The sequence below is a fragment of the Phalangium opilio genome, unplaced genomic scaffold (assembly GCF_054372755.1).
Source record: "Phalangium opilio isolate 3A_F unplaced genomic scaffold, DU_Popi_V2 ptg000390l_1, whole genome shotgun sequence".
NCBI lineage: Eukaryota > Metazoa > Arthropoda > Arachnida > Opiliones > Phalangiidae > Phalangium > Phalangium opilio.
Genome location: NW_028324234.1, coordinates 5,959,621 through 5,975,713, shown reverse-complemented (window position 1 = coordinate 5,975,713; position 16,093 = coordinate 5,959,621). Strand labels below are relative to the sequence as shown.

Sequence of the window (16,093 nt, the reverse complement as noted above, 5' to 3'; positions counted from 1 at the left end):
GGAGTTTTTCCACAATACCTGACGAACATTTAATTTTTGGGCTTCCGTGGCGCAATGGTTAGCGCGTTCAGCTGTTAATCGAAAGGTTGGTGGTTCGAGCCCACCCGGAAGAGGTGTTGTGGGGTCTCAGATGTAGCGTAAAAAGTCAAAACTTTTCCACAATACGTGACAACCATTTAATTTCTGAGCTTCCGTGGCTCAATGGTTAGCGCGTTCGGCTGTCAATCGAAAGGTTGGTGGTTGGAGCCCATCCGGGAGCGGTGTTTTGAGGTCTAGGATGTGAAGTAAAAAGTCAAAGTTTTACCTCAATACCTGACGAAAATTTAATTTTTGGGCTTCAGTGGCGCAATGGTCAGCGCGTTCAGCTGTTAACTGAAAGGTTGGTGGTTCGAGCCCTCCCGGGAGCGGTGTTGTGACGTCTCAGATGTAACGTAAAATGTCAGAGTTTTTCCACAATACCTGACGAGCATTTAATTTTTGGGCTTCCGTGGAGCAATGGTTAGCGCGTTTAGCTGTTAATCGAAAGGTTGGTGGTTCGAGCCCACCCGGAAGAGGTGTTGTGAGGTCTCAGATGTAGCGTGAAAAGTCAAACTTTTTCCATAATACGTGATAACCATTTATTTTCTGATCTTTCGTGGCTCAATGGTTAGCGCGTTCGGCTGCTAACCAATAGCTTGGTGGTTCGAGCCCACCCGGGAGCGGTGTTTTTGGATCTCAAACGTAACGTAAATAGCCAAAGTTTTTCTACAATACCTGACGACCATTTAATTTTTGGGCTTCCGTGGCGCAATGGTTAGTGCGTTCAGCTGTTAACCGAAAGGTTGGTGGTTCGAGCCCAAACGAGAGAGGATTTGTGGGGTCTCAGATGTAGCGTGAAAAGTCGTAACTTTTCAACAATACCTGACAACCATTTAATTTTTGGGTGTCCGTGGCGCAATGGCTAGCGCGTTCGGCTGTTAACCGAAAGGTTGGTGGTTCGAGCCCATCCGGGAGCGGTGTTGTGAGGTCTCAGATGTGACGTAAAATGTCAGAGTTTTTCCACAATACCTGACGAACATTTAATTTTTGGGCTTCCGTGGCGCAGTAATTAGCGCGTCCAGCTCTTAATCGAAAGGTTGGTGGTTTGAGCCCACCCGGAAGAGGTGTTGTGGGGTCTCAGATGTAGCGTTAAAAGTCAAAACTTTTCCACAATACGTGACAACCATTTAATTTCTGATCTTCCGTGGCTCAATGGTTAGCGCGTTCGGCTGTTAACCAATAGGTTGGTGGTTCGAACCCACCCGGGAGCGGTGTTTTTGGATCTCAAATGTAACGTAAAAAGCCAAAGTTTTTCCACAATACCTGACGACCATTTAATTTTTGGGCTTCCGTGGCGCAATGGTTAGCGCGTTCGGCTGTTAACCAATAGGTTGGTGGTTCGAGCCCATCCGGGAGCGGTGTTGTGAGGTCTAAGATGTGACGTAAAAAGTCAAGGTTTTTACACAATCACTTTTATTGAGTGTTTTATAGGGAATTAAGCTGAATTCGGTCAAAAATTTCTCCAGAAAAAAATGCATTCAAAAAAGTACCGAAAAAATCGCATGTTTTTCTTCTTCAAGATACAAAATCCGTGACAACGATTTCTTATTGAAAAATTTAATTTTAACAGTTTTTTGATTGAATATCGTTACATTTGCTTGAATTAAAGCAAAAAGTATAAAAATAATGGTTTCAGTGAACATATTTGAAAAAAGTGAAGAAATACTCAAAGTATGCTTCTTTGGCCGTGAAACGTCGATTTTGAAAATGTTATTAAAAATCGAGGTAAATTTTTAATTATTGTTAAATCGAGATGAAATCACTTTCAATGAGTGTTTTATAGGGAATTAAGCTGAATTCGGTCAAAAATTTCTCCAGAAAAAAATGCATTCAAAAGTGTACCGAAAAAATCGCATGTTTTTCTTCTTCAAGATACAAAATCCGTGACAACGATTTCTTATTGAAAAATTGAATTTTAACAGTTTTTTGAATGAATATCGTTACATTTGCTTGAATTAAAGCAAAAAGTATAAAAATAATGCTTTCAGTGAACATATTTGAAAATAGTGAAGAAATACTCAAAGTATGGTTCTTTGGCCGTGAAACGTCGATTTTGAAAATGTTATTAAAATTCGAGGTAAATTTTTAATTATTGTTAAATCGAGATGAAATCACTTTCAATGAGTGTTTTATAGGGAATTAAGCTGAATTCGGTCAAAAATTTCTCCAGAAAAAAATTCATTCAAAAAAGTACCGAAAAAATCGCAGGTTTATCTTCTTCAAGACACAAAATCCGTGAATACGATTTCTTATTGAAAATTGAATTTTAACAGTTTTGTGAATGAATATCGTTACATTGCTTGAATTAAAGCAAAAAGTATAAAAATAATGGTTTCAATGAATATATTTGAAAATAGTGAAGAAATACTCAAAGTATGCTTCTTTGGCCGTGAAACGTCGATTTTGAAAATGTTATTAAAAATCGAGGTAAATTTTTAATTATTGGTCAATCGAGATGAAATCACTTTCAATGAGTGTTTTATAGGGAATTAAGCTGAATTCGGTCAAAAATTTCTCCAGAAAAAAATGCATTCAAAAAAGTACCGAAAAAAATCGCATGTTTTTCTTCTTCAAGATACAAAATCCGTGACAACGATTTCTTATTGAAAAATTGAATTTTAATAGTTTTTTGAATGAATATCGTTACATTTGCTTGAATTAAAGCAAAAAGTATAAAAATAATGGTTTCAGTGGTTATTTTTGAAAATAGTGAAGAAATACTCAAAATATGCTTCTTTGGCCGTGAAACGTCGATTTTGAAAATGTTATTAAAAATCGAGGTAAATTTTTAATTATTGTTAAATCGAGATGAAATCACTTTCAAAGAGTGTTTTATAGGGAATTAAGCTGAATTCGGTCAAACATTTCTCCAAAAAAAAATGCATTCAAAAGTGTACCGAAAAAATCGCATGTTTTTTTTCTTCAAGATACAATATCCGTGACAACGATTTCTTATTTAAAATTGAATTTTAACAGTTTGTTGAATGAATATCGTTACATTTGCTTGAATTAACGCAAAAATTACAAAAATAATGGTTTCAGTGGTTATATTTGAAAACAGTGAACAAATACTCAAAATGTTTTTCTTAGGCCGAGTTACGTCGATTTTGAAAATGTTATTAAAAATCGAGGTACATTTTCATTTATTGTTCAATCGAGATGAAATCACTTTTAATGAGTGTTTTATAGGGAATTAAGCTGAATTCGGTCAAAAATTTCTCCTGAAAAAAATGCATTCAAAAAAGTACCGAAAAAATCGCATGTTTTTCTTCTTCAAGATACATAATCCGTGACAACGATTTCTTATTGAAAAATTTAATTTTAACAGTTTTTTGATTGAATATCGTTACATTTGCTTGAATTAAAGCAAAAAGTATAAAAATAATGGTTTCAGTGAACATATTTGAAAATAGTGAAGAAATACTCAAAGTAAGCTTCTTTGGCCGTGAAACGTCGATTTTGAAAATGTTATTAAAATTCGAGGTAAATTTTTAATTATTGTTAAATCGAGATGAAATCACTTTCAATGAGTGTTTTATAGGGACTTAAGCTGAATTCGGTCAAAAATTTCTCCTGAAAAAAATTCGTTCAAAAAAGTACCGAAAAAATCGCAGGTTTATCTTCTTCAAGACACAAAATCCGTGAATACGATTTCTTATTGAAAATTGAATTTTAACAGTTTTTTGAATGAATATCGTTACATTGCTTGAATTAAAGCAAAAAGTATAAAAATAATGGTTTCAATGAATATATTTGAAAATAGTGAAGAAATACTCAAAGTATGCTTCTTTGGCCGTGAAACGTCGATTTTGAAAATGTTATTAAAAATCGAGGTAAATTTTTAATTATTGGTCAATCGAGATGAAATCACTTTCAATGAGTGTTTTATAGGGAATTAAGCTGAATTCGGTCAAAAATTTCTCCAGAAAAAAATGCATTCAAAAAAGTACCGAAAAAAATCGCATGTTTTTCTTCTTCAAGATACAAAATCCGTGACAACGATTTCTTATTGAAAAATTGAATTTTAATAGTTTTTTGAATGAATATCGTTACATTTGCTTGAATTAAAGCAAAAAGTATAAAAATAATGGTTTCAGTGGTTATTTTTGAAAATAGTGAAGAAATACTCAAAATATGCTTCTTTGGCCGTGAAACGTCGATTTTGAAAATGTTATTAAAAATCGAGGTAAATTTTTAATTATTGTTAAATCGAGATGAAATCACTTTCAAAGAGTGTTTTATAGGGAATTAAGCTGAATTCGGTCAAACATTTCTCCAAAAAAAAATGCATTCAAAAGTGTACCGAAAAAATCGCATGTTTTTTTTCTTCAAGATACAATATCCGTGACAACGATTTCTTATTTAAAATTGAATTTTAACAGTTTGTTGAATGAATATCGTTACATTTGCTTGAATTAACGCAAAAATTACAAAAATAATGGTTTCAGTGGTTATATTTGAAAACAGTGAACAAATACTCAAAATGTTTTTCTTAGGCCGAGTTACGTCGATTTTGAAAATGTTATTAAAAATCGAGGTACATTTTCATTTATTGTTCAATCGAGATGAAATCACTTTTAATGAGTGTTTTATAGGGAATTAAGCTGAATTCGGTCAAAAATTTCTCCTGAAAAAATGCATTCAAAAAAGTACCGAAAAAATCGCATGTTTTTCTTCTTCAAGATACAAAATCCGTGACAACGATTTCTTATTGAAAAATTTAATTTTAACAGTTTTTTGATTGAATATCGTTACATTTGCTTGAATTAAAGCAAAAAGTATAAAAATAATGCTTTCAGTGAACATATTTGAAAATAGTGAAGAAATACTCAAAGTATGCTTCTTTGGCCGTGAAACGTCGATTTTGAAAATGTTATTAAAAATCGAGGTACATTTTTATTTATTGTTCAATCGAGATGAAATCACTTTTAATGAGTGTTTTATAGGGAATTAAGCTGAATTCGGTCAAAAATTTCTCCTGAAAAAAATGCATTCAAAAAAGTACCGAAAAAATCGCATGTTTTTCTTCTTCAAGATACATAATCCGTGACAACGTTTTCTTATTGAAAAATTTAATTTTAACAGTTTTTTGATTGAATATCGTTACATTTGCTTGAATTAAAGCAAAAAGTATAAAAATAATGGTTTCAGTGAACATATTTGAAAATAGTGAAGAAATACTCAAAGTAAGCTTCTTTGGCCGTGAAACGTCGATTTTGAAAATGTTATTAAAAATCGAGGTATATTTTTATTTATTGTTCAATCGAGATGAAATCACTTTTAATGAGTGTTTTATAGGGAATTAAGCTGAATTCGGTCAAAAATTTCTCCTGAAAAAAATGCATTCAAAAGTGTACCGAAAAAATCGCATGTTTTTTTTCTTCAAGATACAAAATCCGTGACAACGATTTCTTATTTAAAATTGAATTTTAACAGTTTGTTGAATGAATATCGTTACATTTGCTTGAATTAACGCAAAAATTACAAAAATAATGGTTTCAGTGGTTATATTTGAAAACAGTGAACAAATACTCAAAATGTTTTTCTTAGGCCGAGTTACGTCGATTTTGAAAATGTTATTAAAAATCGAGGTACATTTTTATTTATTGTTCAATCGAGATGAAATCACTTTCAATGAGTGTTTTATAGAGAATTAAGCTGAATTCGGTCAAAAATTTCTCCAGAAAAAAATGCATTCAAAAAAGTACCGAAAAAATCGCATGTTTTTCTTCTTCAAGATACAAAATCCGTGACAACGATTTCTTATTGAAAAATTGAATTTTAATAGTTTTTTGAATGAATATCGTTACATTTGCTTGAATTAAAGCAAAAAGTATAAAAATAATGGTTTCAGTGGTTATTTTTGAAAATAGTGAAGAAATACTCAAAATATGCTTCTTAGGCCGAGTTACGTCGATTTTGAAAATGTTATTAAAAATCGAGGTACATTTTCATTTATTGTTCAATCGAGATGAAATCACTTTTAATGAGTGTTTTATAGGGAATTAAGCTGAATTCGGTCAAAAATTTCTCCTGAAAAAATGCATTCAAAAAAGTACCGAAAAAATCGCATGTTTTTCTTCTTCAAGATACAAAATCCGTGACAACGATTTCTTATTGAAAAATTTAATTTTAACAGTTTTTTGATTGAATATCGTTACATTTGCTTGAATTAAAGCAAAAAGTATAAAAATAATGCTTTCAGTGAACATATTTGAAAATAGTGAAGAAATACTCAAAGTATGCTTCTTTGGCCGTGAAACGTCGATTTTGAAAATGTTATTAAAAATCGAGGTACATTTTTATTTATTGTTCAATCGAGATGAAATCACTTTTAATGAGTGTTTTATAGGGAATTAAGCTGAATTCGGTCAAGAATTTCTCCTGAAAAAAATGCATTCAAAAAAGTACCGAAAAAATCGCATGTTTTTCTTCTTCAAGATACATAATCCGTGACAACGATTTCTTATTGAAAAATTTAATTTTAACAGTTTTTTGATTGAATATCGTTACATTTGCTTGAATTAAAGCAAAAAGTATAAAAATAATGGTTTCAGTGAACATATTTGAAAATAGTGAAGAAATACTGAAAGTAAGCTTCTTTGGCCGTGAAACGTCGATTTTGAAAATGTTATTAAAAATCGAGGTATATTTTTATTTATTGTTCAATCGAGATGAAATCACTTTTAATGAGTGTTTTATAGGGAATTAAGCTGAATTCGGTCAAAAATTTCTCCTGAAAAAAATGCATTCAAAAGTGTACCGAAAAAATCGCATGTTTTTTTCTTCAAGATACAAAATCCGTGACAACGATTTCTTATTTAAAATTGAATTTTAACAGTTTGTTGAATGAATATCGTTACATTTGCTTGAATTAACGCAAAAATTACAAAAATAATGGTTTCAGTGGTTATATTTGAAAACAGTGAACAAATACTCAAAATGTTTTTCTTAGGCCGAGTTACGTCGATTTTGAAAATGTTATTAAAAATCGAGGTACATTTTTATTTATTGTTCAATCGAGATGAAATCACTTTCAATGAGTGTTTTATAGAGAATTAAGCTGAATTCGGTCAAAAATTTCTCCAGAAAAAAATGCATTCAAAAAAATACCGAAAAAATCGCATGTTTTTCTTCTTCAAGATACAAAATCCGTGACAACGATTTCTTATTGAAAAATTGAATTTTAATAGTTTTTTGAATGAATATCGTTACATTTGCTTGAATTAAAGCAAAAAGTATAAAAATAATGGTTTCAGTGGTTATTTTTGAAAATAGTGAAGAAATACTCAAAATATGCTTCTTTGGCCGTGAAACGTCGATTTTGAAAATGTTATTAAAAATCGAGGTACATTTTTATTTATTGTTCAATCGAGATGAAATCACTTTCAATGAGTGTTTTATAGGGAATTAAGCTGAATTCGGTCAAAAATTTCTCCAGAAAAAAATGCATTCAAAAAGGTACCGAAAAAATCGCATGTTTTTCTTCTTCAAGATACAAAATCCGTGACAACGATTTCTTATTAAAAAATTTAATTTTAACAGTTTTTTGATTGAATATCGTTACATTTGCTTGAATTAAAGCAAAAAGTATAAAAATAATGGTTTCAGTGAACATATTTGAAAATAGTGAAGAAATACTCAAAGTAAGCTTCTTTGGCCGTGAAACGTCGATTTTGAAAATGTTATTAAAAATCGAGGTAAATTTTTAATTATTGTTCAATCGAGATGAAATCACTTTCAATGAGTGTTTTATAGGGAATTAAGCTGAATTCGGTCAAACATTTCTCCAGAAAAAAATGCATTCAAAAGTGTACCGAAAAAATCGCATGTTTTTTTCTTCAAGATACAAAATCCGTGACAACGATTTCTTATTTAAAATTGAATTTTAACAGTTTGTTGAATGAATATCGTTACATTTGCTTGAATTAACGCAAAAATTACAAAAATAATGGTTTCAGTGGTTATATTTGAAAACAGTGAACAAATACTCAAAATGTTTTCCTTAGGTTGAGTTACGTCGATTTTGAAAATGTTATTAAAAATCGAGGTACATTTTTATTTATTGTTCAATCGAGATGAAATCACTTTCAATGAGTGTTTTATAGGGAATTAAGCTGAATTCGGTCAAAAATTTCTCCAGAAAAAAATGCATTCAAAAAAGTACCGAAAAAATCGCATGTTTTTTTTCTTCAAGATACAAAATCCGTGACAACGATTTCTTATTTAAAATTGAAATTTAACAGTTTGTTGAATGAATATCGTTACATTTGCTTGAATTAAAGCAAAAAGTATAAAAATAATGGTTTCAGTGGTTATTTTGAAAATAGTGAAGAAATACTCAAAGTATGCTTCTTTGGCCGTGAAACGTCGATTTTGAAAATGTTATTAAAAATCGAGGTAAATTTTTAATTATTGTTCAATCGAGATGAAATCACTTTCAATGAGTCTTTTATAGGGAATTAAGCTGAATTCGGTCAAAAATTTCTCCAGAAAAAAATTCATTCAAAAAAGTACCGAAAAAATCGCAGGTTTTTCTTCTTCAAGACACAAAATCCGTGAATACGATTTCTTACTGAAAATTGAATTTTAACAGTTTTTTGAATGAATATCGTTACATTGCTTGAATAAAAGCAAAAAGTATAAAAATAATGGTTTCAGTGAACATATTTGAAAATAGTGAAGAAATACTCAAAGTATGCTTCTTTGGCCGTGAAACGTCGATTTTGAAAATGTTATTAAAAATCGAGGTAAATTTTTAATTATTGTTCAATCAAGATGAAATCACTTTCAAAGAGTGTTTTATAGGGAATTAAGCTGAATTCGGTCAAACATTTCTCCAAAAAAAATGCATTCAAAAGTGTACCGAAAAAATCGCATGTTTTTTTTCTTCAAGATACCATATCCGTGACAACGATTTCTTATTGAAAATTGAATTTTAACAGTTTTTTGAATGAATATCGTTACATTGCTTGAATTAAAGCAAAAGGTATAAAAATAATGGTTTCAGTGGTTATATTTGAAAATAGTGAAGAAATACTCAAAATATGCTTCTTTGGCCGTGAAACGTCGATTTTGAAAATGTTATTAAAAATCGAGGTACATTTTTATTTATTGTTCAATCGAGATGAAATCACTTTCAATGAGTGTTTTATAGGGAATTAAGCTGAATTCGGTCAAACATTTCTCCAGAAAAAAATGCATTCAAAAAAGTACCGAAAAAATCGCATGTTTTTCTTCTTCAAGATACAAAATCCGTGACAACGATTTCTTATTAAAAAATTTAATTTTAACAGTTTTTTGATTGAATATCGTTACATTTGCTTGAATTAAAGCAAAAAGTATAAAAATAATGGTTTCAATGAATATATTTGAAAATAGTGAAGAAATACTCAAAGTAAGCTTCTTTGGCCGTGAAACGTCGATTTTGAAAATGTTATTAAAAATCGAGGTAAATTTTTAATTATTGTTCAATCGAGATGAAATCACTTTCAATGAGTCTTTTATAGGGAATTAAGCTGAATTCGGTCAAAAATTTCTCCAGAAAAAAATTCATTCAAAAAAGTACCGAAAAAATCGCAGGTTTTTCTTCTTCAAGACACAAAATCCGTGAATACGATTTCTTACTGAAAATTGAATTTTAACAGTTTTTTGAATGAATATCGTTACATTGCTTGAATAAAAGCAAAAAGTATAAAAATAATGGTTTCAGTGAACATATTTGAAAATAGTGAAGAAATACTCAAAGTATGCTTCTTTGGCCGTGAAACGTCGATTTTGAAAATGTTATTAAAAATCGAGGTAAATTTTTAATTATTGTTCAATCAAGATGAAATCACTTTCAAAGAGTGTTTTATAGGGAATTAAGCTGAATTCGGTCAAACATTTCTCCAAAAAAAATGCATTCAAAAGTGTACCGAAAAAATCGCATGTTTTTTTTCTTCAAGATACCATATCCGTGACAACGATTTCTTATTGAAAATTGAATTTTAACAGTTTTTTGAATGAATATCGTTACATTGCTTGAATTAAAGCAAAAGGTATAAAAATAATGGTTTCAGTGGTTATATTTGAAAATAGTGAAGAAATACTCAAAATATGCTTCTTTGGCCGTGAAACGTCGATTTTGAAAATGTTATTAAAAATCGAGGTATATTTTTATTTATTGTTCAATCGAGATGAAATCACTTTTAATGAGTGTTTTATAGGGAATTAAGCTGAATTCGGTCAAAAATTTCTCCTGAAAAAAATGCATTCAAAAAAGTACCGAAAAAATCGCAGGTTTTTCTTCTTCAAGACACAAAATCCGTGAATACGATTTCTTACTGAAAATTGAATTTTAACAGTTTTTTGAATGAATATCGTTACATTGCTTGAATAAAAGCAAAAAGTATAAAAATAATGGTTTCAGTGAACATATTTGAAAATAGTGAAGAAATACTCAAAATATGCTTCGTTGGCGGTGAAACGTCGATTTTTAAAATGTTATTAAAAATCGAGGTACATTTTTAATTATTGTTCAATCGAGATGAAATCACTTTTAATGAGTGTTTTATAGGGAATTAAGCTGAATTCGGTCAAACATTTCTCCAGAAAAAAATGCATTTAAAAGTGTACCGAAAAAATCGCATGTTTTTCTTCTTCAAGATACCATATCCGTGACAACGATTTCTTATTGAAAATTGAATTTTAACAGTTTTTTGAATGAAAATCGTTACATTTGCTTGAATTAACGCAAAAATTACAAAAATAAAGGTTTCAGTGGTTATATTTGAAAACAGTGAACAAATACTCAAAATGTTTTTCTTAGGCCGAGTTACGTCGATTTTGAAAATGTTATTAAAAATCGAGGTACATTTTTATTTATTGTTCAATCGAGATGAAATCACTTTCAATGAGTGTTTTATAGGGAATTAAGCTGAATTCGGTCAAAAATTTCTCCAGAAAAAAATGCATTCAAAAAAGTACCGAAAAAATCGCATGTTTTTCTTCTTCAAGATACAAAATCCGTGACAACGATTTCTTATTGAAAAATAGAATTTTAACAGTTTTTTGAATGAATATCGTTACATTTGCTTGAATTAAAGCAAAAAGTATAAAAATAATGCTTTCAGTGAACATATTTGAAAATAGTGAAGAAATACTCAAAGTAAGCTTCTTTGGCCGTGAAACGTCGATTTTGAAAATGTTATTAAAAATCGAGGTAAATTTTTAATTATTGTTCAATCGAGATGAAATCACTTTCAATGAGTGTTTTATAGGGAATTAAGCTGAATTCGGTCAAACATTTCTCCAGAAAAAAATGCATTCAAAAGTGTACCGAAAAAATCGCATGTTTTTTTTCTTCAAGATACAAAATCCGTGACAACGATTTCTTATTTAAAATTGAATTTTAACAGTTTGTTGAATGAATATCGTTACATTTGCTTGAATTAACGCAAAAATTACAAAAATAATGGTTTCAGTGGTTATATTTGAAAACAGTGAACAAATACTCAAAATGTTTTCCTTAGGTTGAGTTACGTCGATTTTGAAAATGTTATTAAAAATCGAGGTACATTTTTATTTATTGTTCAATCGAGATGAAATCACTTTCAATGAGTGTTTTATAGGGAATTAAGCTGAATTCGGTCAAAAATTTCTCCAGAAAAAAATTCATTCAAAAAAGTACCGAAAAAATCGCAGGTTTTTCTTCTTCAAGACACAAAATCCGTGAATACGATTTCTTACTGAAAATTGAATTTTAACAGTTTTTTGAATGAATATCGTTACATTTGCTTGAATTAAAGCAAAAAGTATAAAAATAATGGTTTCAATGAATATATTTGAAAATAGTGAAGAAATACTCAAAGTAAGCTTCTTTGGCCGTGAAACGTCGATTTTGAAAATGTTATTAAAAATCGAGGTAAATTTTTAATTATTGTTCAATCGAGATGAAATCACTTTTAATGAGTGTTTTATAGGGAATTAAGCTGAATTCGGTCAAACATTTCTCCAGAAAAAAATGCATTCAAAAGTGTACCGAAAAAATCGCATGTTTTTTTTCTTCAAGATACAAAATCCATGACAACGATTTCTTATTTAAAATTGAATTTTAACAGTTTGTTGAATGAATATCGTTACATTTGCTTGAATTAACGCAAAAATTACAAAAATAATGGTTTCAGTGGTTATATTTGAAAACAGTGAACAAATACTCAAAATGTTTTTCTTAGGCCGAGTTACGTCAATTTTGAAAATGTTATTAAAAATCGAGGTACATTTTTATTTATTGTTCAATCGAGATGAAATCACTTTCAATGAGTGTTTTATAGGGAATTAAGCTGAATTCGGTCAAAAATTTCTCCAGAAAAAAATGCATTCAAAAAAGTACCGAAAAAATCGCATGTTTTTCTTCTTCAAGATACAAAATCCGTGACAACGATTTCTTATTGAAAAATTGAACTTTAATAGTTTTTTGAATGAATATCGTTACATTTGCTTGAATTAAAGCAAAAAGTATAAAAATAATGGTTTCAGTGGTTATTTTTGAAAATAGTGAAGAAATACTCAAAATATGCTTCTTTGGCCGTGAAACGTCGATTTTGAAAATGTTATTAAAAATCGAGGTACATTTTTATTTATTGTTCAATCGAGATGAAATCACTTTCAATGAGTGTTTTATAGGGAATTAAGCTGAATTCGGTCAAAAATTTCTCCAGAAAAAAATGCATTCAAAAAAGTACCGAAAAAATCGCATGTTTTTCTTCTTCAAGATACAAAATCCGTGACAACGATTTCTTATTGAAAAATTGAACTTTAATAGTTTTTTGAATGAATATCGTTACATTTGCTTGAATTAAAGCAAAAAGTATAAAAATAATGGTTTCAGTGGTTATTTTTGAAAATAGTGAAGAAATACTCAAAATATGCTTCTTTGGCCGTGAAACGTCGATTTTGAAAATGTTATTAAAAATCGAGGTACATTTTTATTTATTGTTCAATCGAGATGAAATCACTTTCAATGAGTGTTTTATAGGGAATTAAGCTGAATTCGGTCAAACATTTCTCCAGAAAAAAATGCATTCAAAAAAGTACCGAAAAAATCGCATGTTTTTCTTCTTCAAGATACAAAATCCGTGACAACGATTTCTTATTAAAAAATTTAATTTTAACAGTTTTTTGATTGAATATCGTTACATTTGCTTGAATTAAAGCAAAAAGTATAAAAATAATGGTTTCAATGAATATATTTGAAAATAGTGAAGAAATACTCAAAGTAAGCTTCTTTGGCCGTGAAACGTCGATTTTGAAAATGTTATTAAAAATCGAGGTAAATTTTTAATTATTGTTCAATCGAGATGAAATCACTTTCAATGAGTCTTTTATAGGGAATTAAGCTGAATTCGGTCAAAAATTTCTCCAGAAAAAAATTCATTCAAAAAAGTACCGAAAAAATCGCAGGTTTTTCTTCTTCAAGACACAAAATCCGTGAATACGATTTCTTACTGAAAATTGAATTTTAACAGTTTTTTGAATGAATATCGTTACATTGCTTGAATAAAAGCAAAAAGTATAAAAATAATGGTTTCAGTGAACATATTTGAAAATAGTGAAGAAATACTCAAAGTATGCTTCTTTGGCCGTGAAACGTCGATTTTGAAAATGTTATTAAAAATCGAGGTAAATTTTTAATTATTGTTCAATCAAGATGAAATCACTTTCAAAGAGTGTTTTATAGGGAATTAAGCTGAATTCGGTCAAACATTTCTCCAAAAAAAATGCATTCAAAAGTGTACCGAAAAAATCGCATGTTTTTTTTCTTCAAGATACCATATCCGTGACAACGATTTCTTATTGAAAATTGAATTTTAACAGTTTTTTGAATGAATATCGTTACATTGCTTGAATTAAAGCAAAAGGTATAAAAATAATGGTTTCAGTGGTTATATTTGAAAATAGTGAAGAAATACTCAAAATATGCTTCTTTGGCCGTGAAACGTCGATTTTGAAAATGTTATTAAAAATCGAGGTATATTTTTATTTATTGTTCAATCGAGATGAAATCACTTTTAATGAGTGTTTTATAGGGAATTAAGCTGAATTCGGTCAAAAATTTCTCCTGAAAAAAATGCATTCAAAAAGTACCGAAAAAATCGCATGTTTTTGTTCTTCAAGATACCATATCCGTGACAACGATTTCTTATTGAAAATTGAATTTTAACAGTTTTTTGAATGAAAATCGTTACATTTGCTTGAATTAACGCAAAAATTACAAAAATAAAGGTTTCAGTGGTTATATTTGAAAACAGTGAACAAATACTCAAAATGTTTTTCTTAGGCCGAGTTACGTCGATTTTGAAAATGTTATTAAAAATCGAGGTACATTTTTATTTATTGTTCAATCGAGATGAAATCACTTTCAATGAGTGTTTTATAGGGAATTAAGCTGAATTCGGTCAAAAATTTCTCCAGAAAAAAATGCATTCAAAAAAGTACCGAAAAAATCGCATGTTTTTCTTCTTCAAGATACAAAATCCGTGACAACGATTTCTTATTGAAAAATAGAATTTTAACAGTTTTTTGAATGAATATCGTTACATTTGCTTGAATTAAAGCAAAAAGTATAAAAATAATGCTTTCAGTGAACATATTTGAAAATAGTGAAGAAATACTCAAAGTAAGCTTCTTTGGCCGTGAAACGTCGATTTTGAAAATGTTATTAAAAATCGAGGTAAATTTTTAATTATTTTTCAATCGAGATGAAATCACTTTCAATGAGTGTTTTATAGGGAATTAAGCTGAATTCGGTCAAACATTTCTCCAGAAAAAAATGCATTCAAAAGTGTACCGAAAAAATCGCATGTTTTTTTTCTTCAAGATACAAAATCCGTGACAACGATTTCTTATTTAAAATTGAATTTTAACAGTTTGTTGAATGAATATCGTTACATTTGCTTGAATTAACGCAAAAATTACAAAAATAATGGTTTCAGTGGTTATATTTGAAAACAGTGAACAAATACTCAAAATGTTTTCCTTAGGTTGAGTTACGTCGATTTTGAAAATGTTATTAAAAATCGAGGTACATTTTTATTTATTGTTCAATCGAGATGAAATCACTTTCAATGAGTGTTTTATAGGGAATTAAGCTGAATTCGGTCAAAAATTTCTCCAGAAAAAAATTCATTCAAAAAAGGTCCGAAAAAATCGCAGGTTTTTCTTCTTCAAGACACAAAATCCGTGAATACGATTTCTTACTGAAAATTGAATTTTAACAGTTTTTTGAATGAATATCGCTACATTTGCTTGAATTAAAGCAAAAAGTATAAAAATAATGGTTTCAATGAATATATTTGAAAATAGTGAAGAAATACTCAAAGTAAGCTTCTTTGGCCGTGAAACGTCGATTTTGAAAATGTTATTAAAAATCGAGGTAAATTTTTAATTATTGTTCAATCGAGATGAAATCACTTTCAATGAGTGTTTTATAGGGAATTAAGCTGAATTCGGTCAAACATTTCTCCAGAAAAAAATGCATTCAAAAAAGTACCGAAAAAATCGCATGTTTTTCTTCTTCAAGATACAAAATCCGTGACAACGATTTCTTATTAAAAAATTTAATTTTAACAGTTTTTTGATTGAATATCGTTACATTTGCTTGAATTAAAGCAAAAAGTATAAAAATAATGGTTTCAATGAATATATTTGAAAATAGTGAAGAAATACTCAAAGTAAGCTTCTTTGGCCGTGAAACGTCGATTTTGAAAATGTTATTAAAAATCGAGGTAAATTTTTAATTATTGTTCAATCGAGATGAAATCACTTTCAATGAGTCTTTTATAGGGAATTAAGCTGAATTCGGTCAAAAATTTCTCCAGAAAAAAATTCATTCAAAAAAGTACCGAAAAAATCGCAGGTTTTTCTTCTTCAAGACACAAAATCCGTGAATACGATTTCTTACTGAAAATTGAATTTTAACAGTTTTTTGAATGAATATCGTTACATTGCTTGAATAAAAGCAAAAAGTATAAAA

The 16,093-nt window shown here is 29.3% G+C and overlaps 1 non-coding gene across 1 annotated transcript; it reads left to right on the top strand.

Moving 5' to 3' along the window:
* The first annotated feature begins 187 nt into the window (after positions 1 to 187).
* Positions 188 to 260, top strand: TRNAD-GUC (transfer RNA aspartic acid (anticodon GUC)). Its single transcript has one exon. It is a non-coding gene; the product is annotated as a tRNA-Asp (tRNA).
* Positions 261 to 16,093: the final 15,833 nt, after the last annotated feature.